Source organism: Rhyacophila brunnea, unplaced genomic scaffold (genome assembly GCF_057557595.1).
Source record: "Rhyacophila brunnea isolate RB1 unplaced genomic scaffold, BYU_Rbru_1.0 scaffold_17, whole genome shotgun sequence".
Taxonomy (NCBI): domain Eukaryota; kingdom Metazoa; phylum Arthropoda; class Insecta; order Trichoptera; family Rhyacophilidae; genus Rhyacophila; species Rhyacophila brunnea.
In genome coordinates, this window is record NW_028232827.1 from 9,092,083 (window position 1) to 9,109,581 (window position 17,499).

Sequence of the window (17,499 nt, forward strand, 5' to 3'; positions counted from 1 at the left end):
GGTAAGATATTTTTAATATGAAATCTTGCTATTTAATATTCACTTGGCAGTTATGACCAGGTGTCGGCGGCGATCAATGTTCAGTCGTTGAAATGGCCGCAAGGACTAGCCGTATCTCTTGTGTCCCTGGTTGCCCTCACTTATTCCTCATAGAGTTACTCTAGCTAGATTGATGTAGTATATAATATAAAATTTTATTATAATAGGCAATCTTCTGAGTGAACTCAACCAAAGCTATTTTAATATTTACATCATCCATCTAAACTGACCCTCACACAAGTGGAATATATTAATCTGAAGCAATTTAGTTGAATATAATAATATGGTTGTCATAATTATGTATTTATTGGTATCAAATTTTAATGATGTATGTCTGTATGAGTTTTATTCTGAAAAAATCGTAAAAATTCGGTATTCTATCGAAGATACCAAAGTATCAGTTAATAAACCGGACAACTGAATTATTCTGGCATCCTGGAAAGCTGCTAAATGCTATCTATAGAGTGTACCTATTTGGTAGAGCTATGGGATGTTGTTATGACCTGTAATGTCACGGGAAGAATGGCGAGCGACAAGGATTCTTGGAGGTACCGTGTGGTGTCCATAATGTACCAGCTAAGAGGCGGACATATTGTCCGAAGAAGATTGCGAACACTTAGTTCCTCAAACTGCCACACCTCAAGTTATAGTTGTCGGTCTCTAATTATAAAATTATTACATACATTAAGATGTCTGAAAATTATTCAATAGGTATTAGTAAATATTTTTGAAAAGATTTGATTACTTGATTTTTTTCGGTACTTGTCTCTGATTGTGTAACGTTTAACACTTGCGCATTTATTATATTCTATACACAAGACTGCTTTCGGCCCCTACGGTAGCTATCTAATCTAATGTAGGTTTGTATCGAAGTATTAACACTTATTGTAACGATTAAAATAAGTTAGCCATCTTACTAAACCGTCTATCTCGCTCTAAAATTTACCACAGCCAAAAAAACAGTTGTTAAAACAGAGCACTTACTTGTAACAATTACAACTATCTTATTGTAATTGTTACAAACCTACCCTAGATAGCTGCCGTAACGGCCGATAGCAGTCTTGTGTATAGAATAGATGTGCAGGTATGCATATCATAAATATTATTGTGGTTAGGATAGGGTAGGAATTTGATTTTATGCGTCTAATTACCACAAAAAATACCGTAACCCCCTGTTTCATACGCAGTTCCATAGACTAATATACTACGTTAAAGTTCCCACCACCACTCGTCATATATGCACAGTCGTGGATATGCACGGTCGCTTTCCATAACATTTTAAATGTGTCTGAAAGAAGTGATTTTAAGTGCTAATTCTGTCCCGAGACGGAGCCGCACGGGACTGATGCTGCAACCATGCACCATAGTGCTTAAACTAACATTACAAACGTAATTACAATTACAAACGTAACGTAACAAGTTGGAGACAGTTGAAGACAGTTGAAAACATTTGGAGACAGTAAGTTGGCGAGAGTTGGGGACAGTTGGAGACAGTTGACGAGAGTTGGAGACAGTTGAAGACAGTTGGAGACAGTTGGCGAGAGTTGGAGATAGTTGACGAGAGTTGGAGACAGTTTACGAGAGTTGGAAAGAGTTGGAGACAGTTGAAAACATTTGGAGACAGTAAGTTGGCGAGAGTTGGGGACAGTTGGAGACAGTTGACGAGAGTTGGAGACAGTTGGCGAGAGTTAGGGACGGTTGGAGACAGTTGAAGACAGATAGAGACAGTTGGAGACAGTTGGCGAGAGTTGGAGACACTTGAAGACAGTTGAAAACATTTGGAGACAGTTGACGAAAGTTGGAGACAGTTGGCGAGAGTTGGAGACACTTGGAGACAGTTCGGATTCTCCGAATCCCGAATTAAATGAATTCACCGACAATAATAGATTGTCTGGATTAATGTCCAGACATATTCTGAAGGCGATTCCACCGATTGCAAAAAAACAGTATCCATCGCGAGTCTGCCAAGTATGTGCTGCGCATAAGAGGCGAGGAGAGACCAGATACCTTTGTCAAGAGTGCAATGTGCCTCTTCACAAAGGATCTTGCTGGCAAAAATACCACACAATAAATAAATATTGATTGTATTGTCAAAAAATCTGAGTTTTATTCCAATGTCCCCATAAATATATCTATTGTAAGCATTTTAGTACAACACTATGTAATGAAAGATTTTTCTGAAATCATGCCGGTGTGGGAGGGTTTTCTATTTTTTCCCCCGGTATTGAAACGGTTAAGAAAGATTTTTTTTTGTTTTTGGACTGGCTCTGCTGTCCGCTGACGTTAAGCGCCCTGTGTACCCGCATACTGAGTGTCACGAATTTACAGAGGAGTCGGGACTATCCCGCTCCCCATACGACGCTGCAAATTTCTCGAATGCCGCAAAGATGGCCTCGGTTGCTATCAGATCTCCATGTCCAATTGGGCCCGTGTGAGGACGGACCCTGGCAAACAGCTCTGCTCGTTCGACTTCCATAAGCGGGCAATCTCAGAGGATGTGTTCAACAGCTCGGTGGTCATACCCGCAGGTACAACCCGGCCCATCTACTATCAAGCCAAACTCGTGGCGTCTGGCGGCGAAGTTGCCATGGCCGGTGAGGAACTGGCTAATCCAGACTAATATACTACGCAGTTCATATTACTATTGCGCGACTATTGTTTGCCTATGTGTAATGTGAAAGCAGCTTCCATACGGTTCCAACCGAAACGAAGGTAACCCAGAGGTAAGTAGGTTGTTAGATTTTGAAGTTTACTAATGTTCTCGTACCATTTTGAAACTTTTTTTAACTGGAAAAATAACGATACGGTAATCAGTATATTTTATCGGATTTTAAAACGTCTTTTTTTAATAATACGTAGGTACTTACGTAAATAAGTTGAAAAGTTTCGACCCTAAACTAAACGCAGCGAAAAAATATGACATTGCGTGCTGCTGAAATGGCATTTCATGGATGCCAACTGTGAAAATTAATTACCCTCCATTTTTCCGAATCGCGCGGGAAAAGTTGAGTGGTAGTATTTCGGTACGTCCTGACTCCTGACATTGTGGCGGCTCGCGTGCCCCTATTCCTATTGCTTGGTACAGATTGACACTTTTGTTATGAAAATAAAGTTCGCTCGCGTGTTTTTTCGACTCGAGTGCCTGCCGACGCTTCCACCGATCGTAATTGCTTCGCAGACAGAATATGACTTGGGCATATTATAATATGGCGTTTTCATTTTTGCGCTGGCTCACCGGAAACCGCGGAAAATATTACGTAATTTTGAATTTCGAAAAGATACTTTGAACTTTCACGATAATCTGAAAATATGAGATAGTATTATACTATTTATACTTATGTGTGTTGATTCGTACTTCTTCACCACATCTTGTCGTGCTCCAACGAGTTCAATGTGTTGAAGAACAATAAAGATGTGCGATGGGCTGGACTACAAAGTAACTGCTACTGCAATGGGCTGGCCATATTGAAAGAATACCAGATGACAGGACATTAAATATTCTGACCAGGTGGGTACCCCAACGGAAATAACCGGATCTTCTGAGTTGTTCCAACTTTCAAAACATTCTAATTAGAATGTGACCCATTAATTTTTTTAGGTACAATGGGTCAATGAGAAATGGGAGCAGTCTCAGGAAATAAAAACTAGAATTGAGATCGCAAGGAGTGCCTTTCTCAAAATGAGACGCCTCCTTAGCAATTGAGACCTTAACCTAGGTATGAGACTGCGTATGGTACGCTGTTATGTGCTCTCAATTATTCTTTTCTATGGCATGGAAGTATGGACGCTAAACCGAAAGATGTCACGGAAACTTGAAGCTTTCAAAATGTGGCTGTATAGACACATCCTCAAAATTTCTTGGACTGACCGGGTGACAAATGTTGAAGTTCTCAATCGAATGGGGAAGGACCGGGAAGTTCTACGTAGAATCAAAACCAGGAAACTACAGTACCTCGGCCACATTATGAGAGGACAAAAGTACAGCATTCCTCAACTTGTCATTCGAGGAAAGATCAATGGTAAGCGTAGCAGAGGACGGCGCCGCATTTTGTAGCTTAAGAACGTCCGTGATTAGTACGAGTACAGCTCCACCTGTTCTGGATAGCAGACGACAAATCTAAGAACTCCTCGATGGTGGCCGACCTCCGCTAGGGGATGGCACAATAAGAAGAAATTAGAATGTATCGAATATATTTCAAAACTCAAATCGATTGATCTGAGTGTTGTACTATTCCATTTGAATCATTTTTTTGAGACCAGGGTTTCGCCTTTCTGGATATTCAGGCACTATGCGTAGCATTGATATACTACTAGATGAGGAGTTCCCATACAAGTGTCATTTTAAAAATGTACCACAAAAAGATATTACGAATATCGTCTTATAATATTTCCTTGTAGGTATAATGCGTTAAGACCGTTAACATGGATTCCTGAATTTCACCCGTATTACCCCGGCTGTAAAACTAAATTTGCGTTCTTGGAATAGTGAGCCTAAGGGTGTCTGCAACCCAAAGCTTGCAAGCTATCAAAAATTCATGTCTGAGCGGACATAGCAAGTCGTCATGCGCTGACTATTAGTTAGAGTAAGATGCAAGCTAGATCGGGCTTACTCATAATTATTGCCAGGTCGTTTTCGAGACAAATATTAAGTGAGCTTATATCGAGTTAAGTCCGCTGATATTAAAACAGTAAGTTTTAACACTGGCCGAGTCACTGAAAATCGGGCGTCATTTTAAGAAGCATATGATTCATCCAGTGGTATATCAATGATGCCTAGGTACCTATTCACCAATGGAAAATACATAGTGACAACGTATACAGTTAATTCTTGTTTATTTGGCAATTTAATACAATTAAAAAGGTAAAAACCTTATCTAAGTTAAGGATCAGCGCATCTATTCTATACACACGAATGATATCGGCAGCTGAGGGTAGTTTTTCATATGTTTGTATCTAAGTATTATAATTGTTACAATAAGTTAGCCGTCTAAACAGTCAACACCGCCTATCTCTAAAATTTAGCACAGTCAAGAGAGGTGCTGTTAAAACATAGCACTTATTGTAACAATTACAACTAACTTGTTATAAGTAATATGTTACAGTAAGTGCTAATACTTCGATACAGAGATATTAAAAACTACCCTCGATAGCTGCCGTTAGCGGGCGATAGCAGTCTTGTTTATAGAATAGATGCGCAGGTATAGAAAATTTTTTTTTTTTTTTTAATATTTTGAATACCGATTTAAAGTGTTTGTAAACAACCGGTTCGAGCAAATCGTTGCGAGCCTGTTGGATGACACCACTGATGACGTGATGGATAAAATAAGCCGTATTCATCGAATGATATCGTAATTTAGTGGAGAGCGGGTTGAGTTAAGACTGTCCCAAACTCAAACATGGAAAAACTGTTTATGGATGTTGTGAAAGGCTTAACTGCCCTGACATTACAACTGACACAACCCCATTACATATTTCAGGCTAATGGAAAGTGTATAGGTATATTATATATTATTTTAAAGATACAGGTTGATTCATTCATACTAAAAATAATATTGAAATATATTATAATATTATTATCTCGTGATTTAGAAATATTTGCCTTTTGATCTGTTAAAGTTTTGACTATTTCCATGGAACTAAGCAGGAAATATAGTTTTTTTTTTAAATTGCGTGTCATCATTATCATCAAACGCGGCTAATCCATTACTGGATGAAGGCCTTCCCCAGCTCTCTTCACTCTTCTCGGTCTCTAGTTTTTTGTTGCCACGTACATCCACTGAACTTTATGAATTCGTCTATCCAGCGGGCTTTAGTGCGTCCCTGTGGGCGTTTAGTGCCCCTTGGGTACCACTGTATGACGACATTTTCTATGGCGTCTAGTCGCCGAGTGATATATCCAGTCGCCGTTGCCATTACATCTATTTATCGACCTCTATCACATCGAGTACCCGTGTCTGCTTCCTTATACATTGGCTCATCAAGTGAAACCGTGAGAGTGACATTCAGTGCACGAGTGCGTGAACACCGAACCAGCTTCAGCGCGCGCCATCCTTCTCAACATAAAAAGTCAGTGTCTGGCATTCTGTTTAACCCCCCCTAGATCCGTAATCCACCAGCATTGTCAAATTACAGTCCACTGCAAAAAGCACAACCAATAATATGTAATTAATATTTCATTTAACTTGTTGTTAAGGTAGGTCAGGTTAGGTTAGGTTCCACGATGGCCGCATGGCTTAAGCGTCTGTCTATAACGTCATGGGTCTCAGGATCGAATCCTGAGTCTGGCAAGTACACATATTGTTGTTCAACTTGTATGTGAGTCGGAGTATGGACCTAATAGGTTTAGCATCCATTTCTCGTAAAAACCTGTTAATACAAAATCTCGACTCTGTGGAGGCCCATATGATCCTATTAGGATCAGACATGGTCAAAGAAAAAAGAAGAAGAAAGGTAGGTAATCGTAAATAAACATCCTGTATATTACTATCATAGCATGAGTGAACATACAACTCGGATTGGGGTAGTAGAAAATTATTATTATATTTCGTAAGAGGGCATCGTAGAAAACAAAATAAGGGAAGAATAGTTTTTCAACTTTCCACTTCAACTGAAAATTGGTTTAGTTTGTCTACTACTGTTTATCTACATGCATTTGTATCAAGCGACGCTTTTGTGAAACTAAGATAATAATAAAAATATTTTCTTGAAAGTTTCGTTTTTATAGACAGTAAATAAATTTATGCAAACAATTATGAGTGCTAATGAAAAGGGGATAAATGACAGTATCAATACTTTCAGGACACCCAAAAGAAGATTGTGTTTTGGATATCTTTGTATAAACTATTTTAATGCTTGTTTGTTGTGTATTTTACTATCTATCAGTGGTTCCCAAAGTTGACTGGGCTCCGACCCATCTAATAAAAATTTCCAATCTTGGGACCCACCTCTTAGCTGTCTTAGAGAAAAGAGGGCATAAATATTAGTAATGCTCAGATTCCCTAGTGGCGAGTCGTGGAACTACTTAATGCTGTCTTATTTATTTTGTTCTAATTGAAATAAAAAAAATATTTTTTATAAGTGTTGCCAATATGAATGAAAGACTGTTGAAATAAGAAACACAACTTAAATAAAAAAAAAATATTACTTAAATACCTACACCTGCAAGGTTTTTTTTACAAAGTTATTTCAATGGGAAGGATGTATTTGTTTCTTATCTTTCTTCATTACAGTTTTAGCATCAACTTCAACTTTAGTTACTTTTAATCGCAGGAGTTTGATATATCCAATTTATTTCGGTATTTAGTTTTAATGTTAACCATAGCCGAAAATCCGACCTCACATAGATATTAGGTAGTAAAGAGGAGGAGGATTTTCATAGCTTCATCGAACAGGCAAGGATAATTTATCAGCAACTGAGAGCCAGAATTTCGTTAACTGTTTACGATTGAAACTATTTTTCAGTGACGTATCTTTTGATAAATCAATGAGTTCTTCACTTGCTTTTGTTGACATACTAGTTGGTAAGTCATCTTGAAATGGGTTACACATCCAACGCAACGAATCAAACTTTTTCATCTCTTCCCCAATAGTCGTCAAAGTTATTTATTAACAGTGATAAATGACTGGAAATTTCAGACAGTACGTTCATCTTAGGCTGCACTTGGTTTTCAATAATAAAAGTTTCAAGTGTTTCATGAATGAAATATCAAATTTATCACTTCCTATTTTTTTTAATTCATGAATACAGTGGCGAGGGCCCACTCAATATTCGCTCGCGACCCACTGGTGGGTCGCGACCCATAGTTTGGGAAACCATGATCTACATAATTCAGTGGGGTTGATTTGACTCGTCGCTTTTCTCTTTCACACATAACGCGTTAGGTATGGGTAATTTGGCATTTTCAACTCGTATGTTCCCTTTCCCTTTGCACATAATATAATTAATGACGGCGCGATAGTAAAACAATACAACTATGTACGTACATAGTATATAAAACATTACATAGGTACACAATCATCAAAAGTATTACCTACTCATAACTACAAAATGATTTTCATGAAAATTCAATAAAAGAAAATAGATTTTGAAATACAAATAATATTAAATTATGTACAATATATTTTTATACTCACGATTGGGGATTCCAATCCCGGGATCCCGAGCTATTTTCGATACCTATGAATCCCGGGATTGATAAACATAATCCCGAAACTTTCGGGATTGATTTTTTTATCAATTTTTATGGAAAATAAAATAAAAACTAAAATATAACAGAAAAAATACTTTTAACCCATTCATTAGGTCTTTACTATCAGAAACAGCAATTTCATATTAAATTCACATTATTATTTATATCACATTATTTACTCCATTAAACTTATATATTTCCAGGATTGAACGAATACAATATTAACAATAAATGTCTTAAATAATATAAATTATACTAGATTTATTTTTGACCGATTTTATCAATGTTATTTGTAAATATAAAAAAATATATATTAACAATGGAAAAAATGCCAATCCCGGGATTGTCAAATTTTAATCCCGAAATCCCGGGATCAGAATTTTGGCTCGAGATTGGATTCCCTACTCACGATGTACGGTGGGGTAACGCGTCCGCGTATGATGTCGCAGGTCTTGGATTTGAATTTCGGGTCTGGCTAATTCATATTATACTGATTTTTAATGTATGTTTGGACCTAGAACATGGACCAAATAGGTTGATATAGATATTATATACCTATATTATTTTTTTAACACTACAACAGGTCATGAGACCCAATGACGGTAGTGTAGTGAAATTAGTAATAGAATCGAAACAATTACAAACACCTAGGCTTTGAGAAAATTACATAAATATTATGTTGTGACCGCGACGGGAATTGAACCCGGAGCCCTGGGATGAAAGGCCATCGTTATACACATCGTAGTCAAGATCGATTTTCCATATATTTTATTTTGAAGAAACCTCTTCTTGAGGCGACTATATAAGATTCTAGAGTTAATGATGATTCATGCAGATTATTTCTGATGACAGCGTTGTCACTTGTATCTGAGATAGGTGCTTCAAATTTCGGCAATCGAAAGGCGATCGACTTTGTGGTCAATTAAGGTAAATGACAAGATTTAGGGACATTAGATTATTTAATATAGAAAACACATATTTTTGAAAAGCGCCAGAAACATATTACATATTAGAATAAATGCTAGACAGAAAATTTGACCGAATTGGACTCGGAACTCACATCTTTTATTTTCCGGTCGGTCAAAGAATCGAACATTCTGAAATTTTGTGTGTAGATGTATTGAATAAAAAAATAATAAAGATAATATTAAATATTAGGATATGTAAAGTGTATTTGAATGCCTGAATGGTATCTTAAAAAGTGACTTCTCACTGTAGGTAACTAAAGCGTAAAGGGTTCAGTCAATGTATGTGACTACAGTTACTAGTGCATAAATCACAAATGGGGGTTATTTTTCAGGTAAGGGAGGCTCTATATTACTGTTTGAAACCATTGTAATAATGTCATTACATTACTCTACTAAATGTCCCAGAATAGTTTTCTTACATCATATTGTTACAAAATTATTTGGATTCAAAAGATTTAAACTCATTTTCTGAACAATTAGCAATTTTGGATTATGTGATTGTTGCAGCAAATGAGCGATATGCATCTGAAATAATAATATTCCATATTATGGAGTTAATAGATAATATAGTTAATATATATATATATATATATATTTGAAATTATACCCCTCTGCCAGGAAGTTTTTAAATTATCCGCTGATTACATTCAGTGACGTCCCTAAACAAAATGCCGCCCCTAGGCAGGGCCAAAATGCTGCCCCATTTTTTTATACAGTATTTTTTATCATTCTTTCATGACTCAAATATTTAAGAAATGTCTTGTATGGTTACATTACTAACAAAGTATAATTACCACTAAATCTAAATGCCATCTCTATTTCAATTAATAGACAATATTTCGAGTCCACAGTTTCAGATACATTTAAAAATACACATACCAACTTCTTAAACTCGTGAGTGACTGGCAAAAATATTGTTGGATAAATTTTAAATTAAGTAACTATGTACCTACCTGTAATTAAAATACAATTCGCAAATCTGCACGTGTCATTGTTGTGACGTGTCATCAAGGACGTGACGTCCTAGGACAATGGAAGTAAACTAGACATCGCGAACCCGACAAAAAATACTGTCCTGTTAAACTTATTATGTTAATTAATACATTTTGTTTCTAACTAGTGAGCTGAATTTTTTAATGGAAAGATATTTCCTTTATTACTAAGTTTGGGCGGCTATTTCTACATATAGATACCTAATGATTCTCCTTAACTCCGCCATAAACTTGATCGTGGAAGAAGCATAATATATATAGTTTTCAGGGACACACAAGGCAATACGACCAAGAATGGCAGAGTTCTCATTTACACCATGTATAAGTCGAAAAAAATACGTGCCAGCATTTAAACTACAATATTTATGCATACCTAAGAGAAAGCCAGTTGGATAAAGCCACGGATAGTATCCAATAGAAATATGCGAATATTTTACCTGAAGTGGCATGGAAAGGTAGACAATTGGGTATAACGTGGAAAACCGTAAAATAAACCAATGGACAAGAAGGTCGACAATAGTATGCCATGTAATAGAGGTTGCCAAGCTGATGAGAGCCAAACATGTCACTGGAGGAGTGGATAACCGCTGGGCAAATACAGCCATATAGTGGCACACAAGGGGTGAGTACGTGGCAGTAAAGAAGTTTATATAGGGTTAGTAAAAATAGAATTTGCATAATTATAATTCGCTGCTTCTAATTCGTATGCAAAATATCATCGTTGCTAAGCAAATGAGAATAAAGACATGGAGAAAGATAACATATATTGTAATAACCCCATATAATAATAATAGAAGCAATAAATATAGAGGTAAATCATTTAGCTGCCAAAATAGGGTACGGCGTTGGTAGTGGGCTTTCTTAATATTTGATGAACGAGCCGCTGCTTTGTTGGCGGAGGTTTAAGCTTTCCTTCCGGCCTGCAACCTCCTGAGGCGAGCGAAGGCTAACCTCAGAAAGCTCGCGAAGTCCCAGGTCGCTTGCGAATCGATTCAGCGCCTGCGCGAAGTCACAATAACTTGTGATACTGTCGGGATAGTACGAGCAAAAGCTCGTAAAACTCGAGTGACCATGATACACAAACAAAGAAATGTACATTATTTAATTTAAATTCTAATGGTTTTAAGTTTTGTACCATTCCATTTGAGTCGTTTTTTGCAAGTCTGGTTTCGCCTTTCGGCATCTTCAGGCACTGTCACCAAAAGACAAATATACACTTAAACAAATACAATTAGGTAACTCTAACTTATATAGGTAACAAATCAATACAATAAAGTAGGTAAAAACTTTATCACCTACCTATTAAGTCGATAAAAAATATATATAATAAACAAATCATGAATAGTTTTGTGAAGTGTAAATGTTTGTAAAAAAACCCCTACTTTGTCAATAATAATATACTCGATAAGCATATATAAATCGGTTTTGACGCCAACGTCACGTGCTTGAAGATGCCGAAAGGCGAAACCCGGATCGCAGCAAACGACTCAAATGGAATAGTAGAAAACGTAATTCCATTAGAATTTAAATTCAAATTCTGTCAAGTACCTTTCGGTCGATAGTATTAATAGAGTTTAATTAATTTTGATAGACTATTAGAATGCTTAAAGTTATATCCGAGTCGTAGGTAGGTAAGGAAATGTATTCGCGTCGGGAATGGGACAACTGGACGCCAGGACAATTGGACGCCGCACTGTCGTAGACACGTAAACAGAACGTAGACGAGGAATTTTAATCAGTGTCTATCTACTACTTAGTAGTTTTAATTCATTTTACTCTTGCCATAATGTTTTTTTTTTATTTCGGATGAAGAATTACCATGCCTAAGGCTTTATATAAAAATAAAAAACCCTTTTTTCGTTGGAACTTAAACATATGCACGATTAAATCATTATTTACGTGTGCATATTTAAATTCACTATTAAATCATAATATAATAATATAAATATAAATAATAATATTAAATATATTTTTTAAAAGTACCTATAAGTACCTAACGTCTATTTATTTTCGAATTGCGTCCAGTTGTCCCGGAGCCAAATCGTCCTAGACCCATTCGCGTCACTTTCGCAGTTTCAAGAATCATTGGAGTATGCCAACTTTTTCATGTAGTTTTTAGTTCTAATTACTACGGTTCGATGCGAAGTCCTGCGTACCCCTAGGGTTGGCGAACCTTTTTACGTACACCTGCCAAAATATCTCAAATATTATTTTTTGACTGTCTGACGTGCTGGACAGTTTATCATGGGGAAAAATAATTTGTAAGAATTCTATTAATACTGATGATGTTCTAGATGCCACTCACGGAACGTAGCACACATATGTTTTTATCAGTTTTTTTCAATTACGCCATACATTTCAGTCCACCAATTTTGAAACTTTCGGCAAGAATTACTACTACTAGCTCTTTCAAGTTTTTGTTTCTTATTTGGTGAAGCCATTTTTGTGGGTAGAAATGAAATTGTTTGTTAATATCAATTAGTTTGGATCTTTACGCGCAAAATGACACTAAAATTGGTCCGATAAGATTAGGCTCAGTGGTACAGTGGTATCAAGCATTGTAAATTGATCAAAATCTGATGGGGTCAGTGCGATAACATTATGTATGATGCACAAAGTACAAAAACTGATGTATGCAATTATATAATTACATTAAACGTTATGTTTATTCTTGAAGAGTATTTGCCTGCTATTTTTTTATACAATGCCATCTGTCATGTATGCAAGAGTTTTTTCGTTTCTGCCCTAGATGGTATTTAAAATGGTAAATAAATAAATAAATTAAGCCGAGGCATGGTAAGAGCATGCACGCCCCTGCGCAGCGATCTACTGACTAATCTTACCATTACCAGCGAGATGATGAGAGAAAATCAAAACTGTGACTGAAGTGGCTGAAGAACTACAAATTCGAAGACGCAAAAAGGAAAAACGGCTCCCCTTCTTTTATTTGAGGTAAATTATATGAGAAAAAAAAGATTCTACGTTTTTTTTAAAGTTTATATCACACCTATCACAAGGAGTTGTTCGGTGTACGGCTCAGATGAATAGTATCACTATTAATAATAATATGACATATATGTTATAACTTAGTTTTATAGAAGAAGTTTATATGGCAACCCCTAGGTTAGGTGATGTTCTTATTGTTACCTAACAGGTTTTGGAATACGCATCTGATGGTAGTATTTAGTGAAGATACATAGGCTTGAATACAAATTCAATGTTATAATATCTCACAAACGATATGTGGACATATCATACACTGACAAAAATCTGCAATAATAACTTATATTGTAATGAAAGAACAATTTATTTTATTTTTAACCAAGTACTTACATACCACATGTCGTACTTTTTACGAAAAATATTGTGGAAATCGTTGCCCCAAAAGCAAAAGAGCACTTGCGCATAAGTTTTTGGAGTGAAAAAAAATCGTGGAGAGATTATTAGTTATTATTTTGAAATGAAATTTGGAACACATATGAGATAATTACTCAAGATTGAAATGCAATTTTAATTTTTTTATAATTTGTCAATTTTTGATTTTTAAGAGGTTTTAAGTCACATGTTATCATTTTCCTATATGCATCAATGAATAGCTTTATCTTCATCTTTTGATTTGCGAGCGTCCACTTTACGCTTATTGTGATCTTCCAAAATATTTATTTGGGCCTCTTTGTCCGCTACCAACATGTTTTTAAATTTTTCACAAATTTCACAAGTGCCCCTTTTCTGCAACGAAATTATTTTTTTTTGTACAGAGGCCCTTACTCACTTTTAAATAATTACACTTGTTACCTTTTTCCTAAATTATTTTTGTAAACATTGCACATAGTTCCTAAAATCGTGTACATGTTACCTTTTTCCTGTACATTAAATGAAGATCAGTTTACAAATACACAAGTAACCTTTATTTTCTTTGCTCAATTGTGAATTCATGGGTTTTCCTTCACAAATGCCGTTTTGCCCATAATGTAGAGAAAAAAAATACGAAGAAAACTGCATTCATAACTCAAAACCGTCAAAATTGCATATGTGCCATTTTGCTTTTGGGGCGACGAAATATAGTAGACGCAATATCAAAATAGGACTTCAGTGTTGAACCGAGAATTGTAATAATGAGTCTTATTACAATGTAGGTTGAGTTCATTTTTCAGTAACATTCATTTATATTTATCTTGTTATAAAATAATGGTATTCGACAGGACCATATGGCTATGGTCAAGACCTTTTTATTTTCCAGATGCTACGTCCATCTAACACAATTGGATACACTGGAACTAAGTAAAAACGATAAGCGTAAAACACTATATAGATTTTGTAGATGAAACGTACGACTTGTCCCATATAAACCTTTTAGATAGATGGTCAACCCATCTGTAAGTTATTACCATTGCTTCAACTTCCTGATATCCTGAAAACATAATTCTCCTATTGTCGCATCCTTCATTGTGGCTGTACACATTTGATATCTCGATTTATCACGGTCGTAACATACCCACTTCAACAGTGACACATGTTGAAATAATGTCATTCTATAAAATAATGTAATAAAGTTGCAATTTTCTAAATAATTTATGAAATTTTGGATTTATTGATATATTATGTAGATATTAATATTACACAGTTAAATGCTGTTATCTATTAATTCGATTTTTCGTTATTAGGCTTTACGAACGGAGCCATAGTAATGTAAAACCATCTCAAAATTTAAAAATTATCATTTAAGGTGAAGCCTTTACTCAGCCTTTCTAAAAGAGGCACCTAGCAGAAAAATACGAAGCTTGCAATTTGAGACATTTTTTTGATAATTTACAATTTCAAATGTAAGTATTAATTAATAAATATGTATCTGAAAACATGAAAAAGAAAAATATTTTTTATTTTAAGTCAAACTACAATAATTGTAAAAAAAAATAATAAAATGTGAAATTGTTGAATCGGACCGCATCTTATTATTACATATATTTTATGGTCTATTTATTATTAAAATTTAGTTTATTCAGTTTTCTAAGCATCGCCTAAGAGATTTTTGAGAAATTCATAGTTTTAATATCTTTTATAGCTATTTTAAAAAACATCGATTTTTATAAAAATATAAATGTGTATAACTTGAAATTCTTTTTATTTATATCAAATCGAGCTTCAATATTGGGACCATACCTAAATAAAATGTTTTATTTTCTCTCTATTTTTCTTTAACGATTTTCAATAACTCTCCAATGATATTCATTACAGCTGTACATAATATTTGATCTAATTTAATTTGATTTATTATGCTTCTTGTATCCGCCTGTAATTGATACCATCACATTTTTTTGTATATTGATCCTCTGTGATTGATCCTGTTGGTTGAGCTAAATAAATTTAAAAAGGAGGCAAATATTTCACCTCATAGCACTAAAAAAATGCCCAACATTTTTAATTGATGGGAAAGATGCTAACTTGTGATCGAATACACATTGATGTAGCAGGTAATACAGTTAAAATATTTGAAGTTAGATTTGCTTAGTTACCGATCGAAATAGTCAAATTAAATGGCAAACAAAGAAAGTTACAGCGGTCTTATGATGTCTATAATATACTGTTAAACCAAAAAAATGAAATTGACGACAAAAAACAAATTTACAAAATGTGCCTATAACCAATATTGATATAATGGAGCCAGAGCGACAATAAAACATCTTCATGTACTTTTTGGTGAACGACACTTTTCAATAAATTCTGATTTTGCTTGGCATCCCCATTCACCAGATTTGATGGCCACTGATTTATTTTTATGGGGCTACTCGAAAGAACTGGTGTATGTCAAGCAACCTCAAACAATTCAGCGAATCGGACATAAACTTAAACACTTTAAAAATAGGAAAATTATTTATGTTTTACCTACATCTCCCAGTTTCAGTTGGGACACATGGTTACATGTATATTGTACGTAAACATTTCACCGTGGCACAGTTCAGACCGTATACCTACTATACGCATACGGTCTCCAATTTTATTAGATTCAATACGAACATTAATTCAATTTTCATAGCTGATTTGGCAAAATTCATGAATTCAAGAATGAAAACCTAACCTAACCTAACAAATAATCCAGTATATCGGCAATTTTCAAAATTTGTTTGCCACTGACTTCCTGTAAACCGACAAGAACCGTGTTTTATTTAGAAATGAATTTTATGTCATTACTATACGGCCCAAAGACGTTGGACGGTCTTTAACATACGGCAATATATTTCCGATGCAACTTTTTACGGTGAAGTGTGATACGGCGAACTGCATACGTACAAGTTTCCGGACACGGGGATACTACTTGTATATCTAAACAACTGGGTACCGAAGAGATTAAAGTACAATATAAGTAGTTCAGTATTGGGAATAGTATTTTTCAATTTGGTATAAAGTATATGTATGTTTTTTTGTATACATATTTAGTGCATTGATCATTAAGTGAACAATCACTGGAGTTTTCTAGGTCGTGACATGTACGACATAATTCATTGAAGAAATTATCATACACATTGAATGCGCCCCAATTTTGTGGGTTGTGGGACATCTATCAAAATTGATTTCGACCAAATGGTGTTGCGTAAATAAATTGCGTGACAATGTTGAAACTGACCTTTCGCATTGGAAAATATTATTGTGGAAACTGTAAGAGAGAGTTGATAATCTTTATTTATTTATATTTTATAATGCAAAACAAACAGTTACATTTTTAAAAAATAACAAGGAACAATACATGGTGAATTAATAATTAAATGGTAAACAATAATAATAACAGAAGAGTAAAACCAAATAGCAGTGATAAAAGGTGTAAAATTAAATGATATAAGATATAAGTAGATATATAATATATAAGAATATAGACGAACATACTAATATTTATGAAACCATTTATATCCTAGTTTCCCCTAGTATATAAAATAGTTATATTGATTAATTGATTATATATACGTAAATAAATATTTTAAATAGTTTCCATAGATAATTAAGCCTAGCAAGATAGTAAATATTATATAGAATATCGATAACATAAAATAAAAAGAAAATATAATAAGGATTTTAATAATTTTATTTATAAATAGACAAGTTGACATTTTTATAATAATATAGATAAGTACCTATATCGGTTTTATTATTGAAATGAAATGTATGCATTTTAGTGTAATAGAGAAGATAAGAAAGAAAATACATACATTCGGGGTCGATTATGAAAAATGTTGGAAATAGTGCGTGTGAAAGAAGCAGCGCATCTATTCTATACATAAAACTTCTATCGGCCGCTACGGCATTTATCTAAGGTAGGCT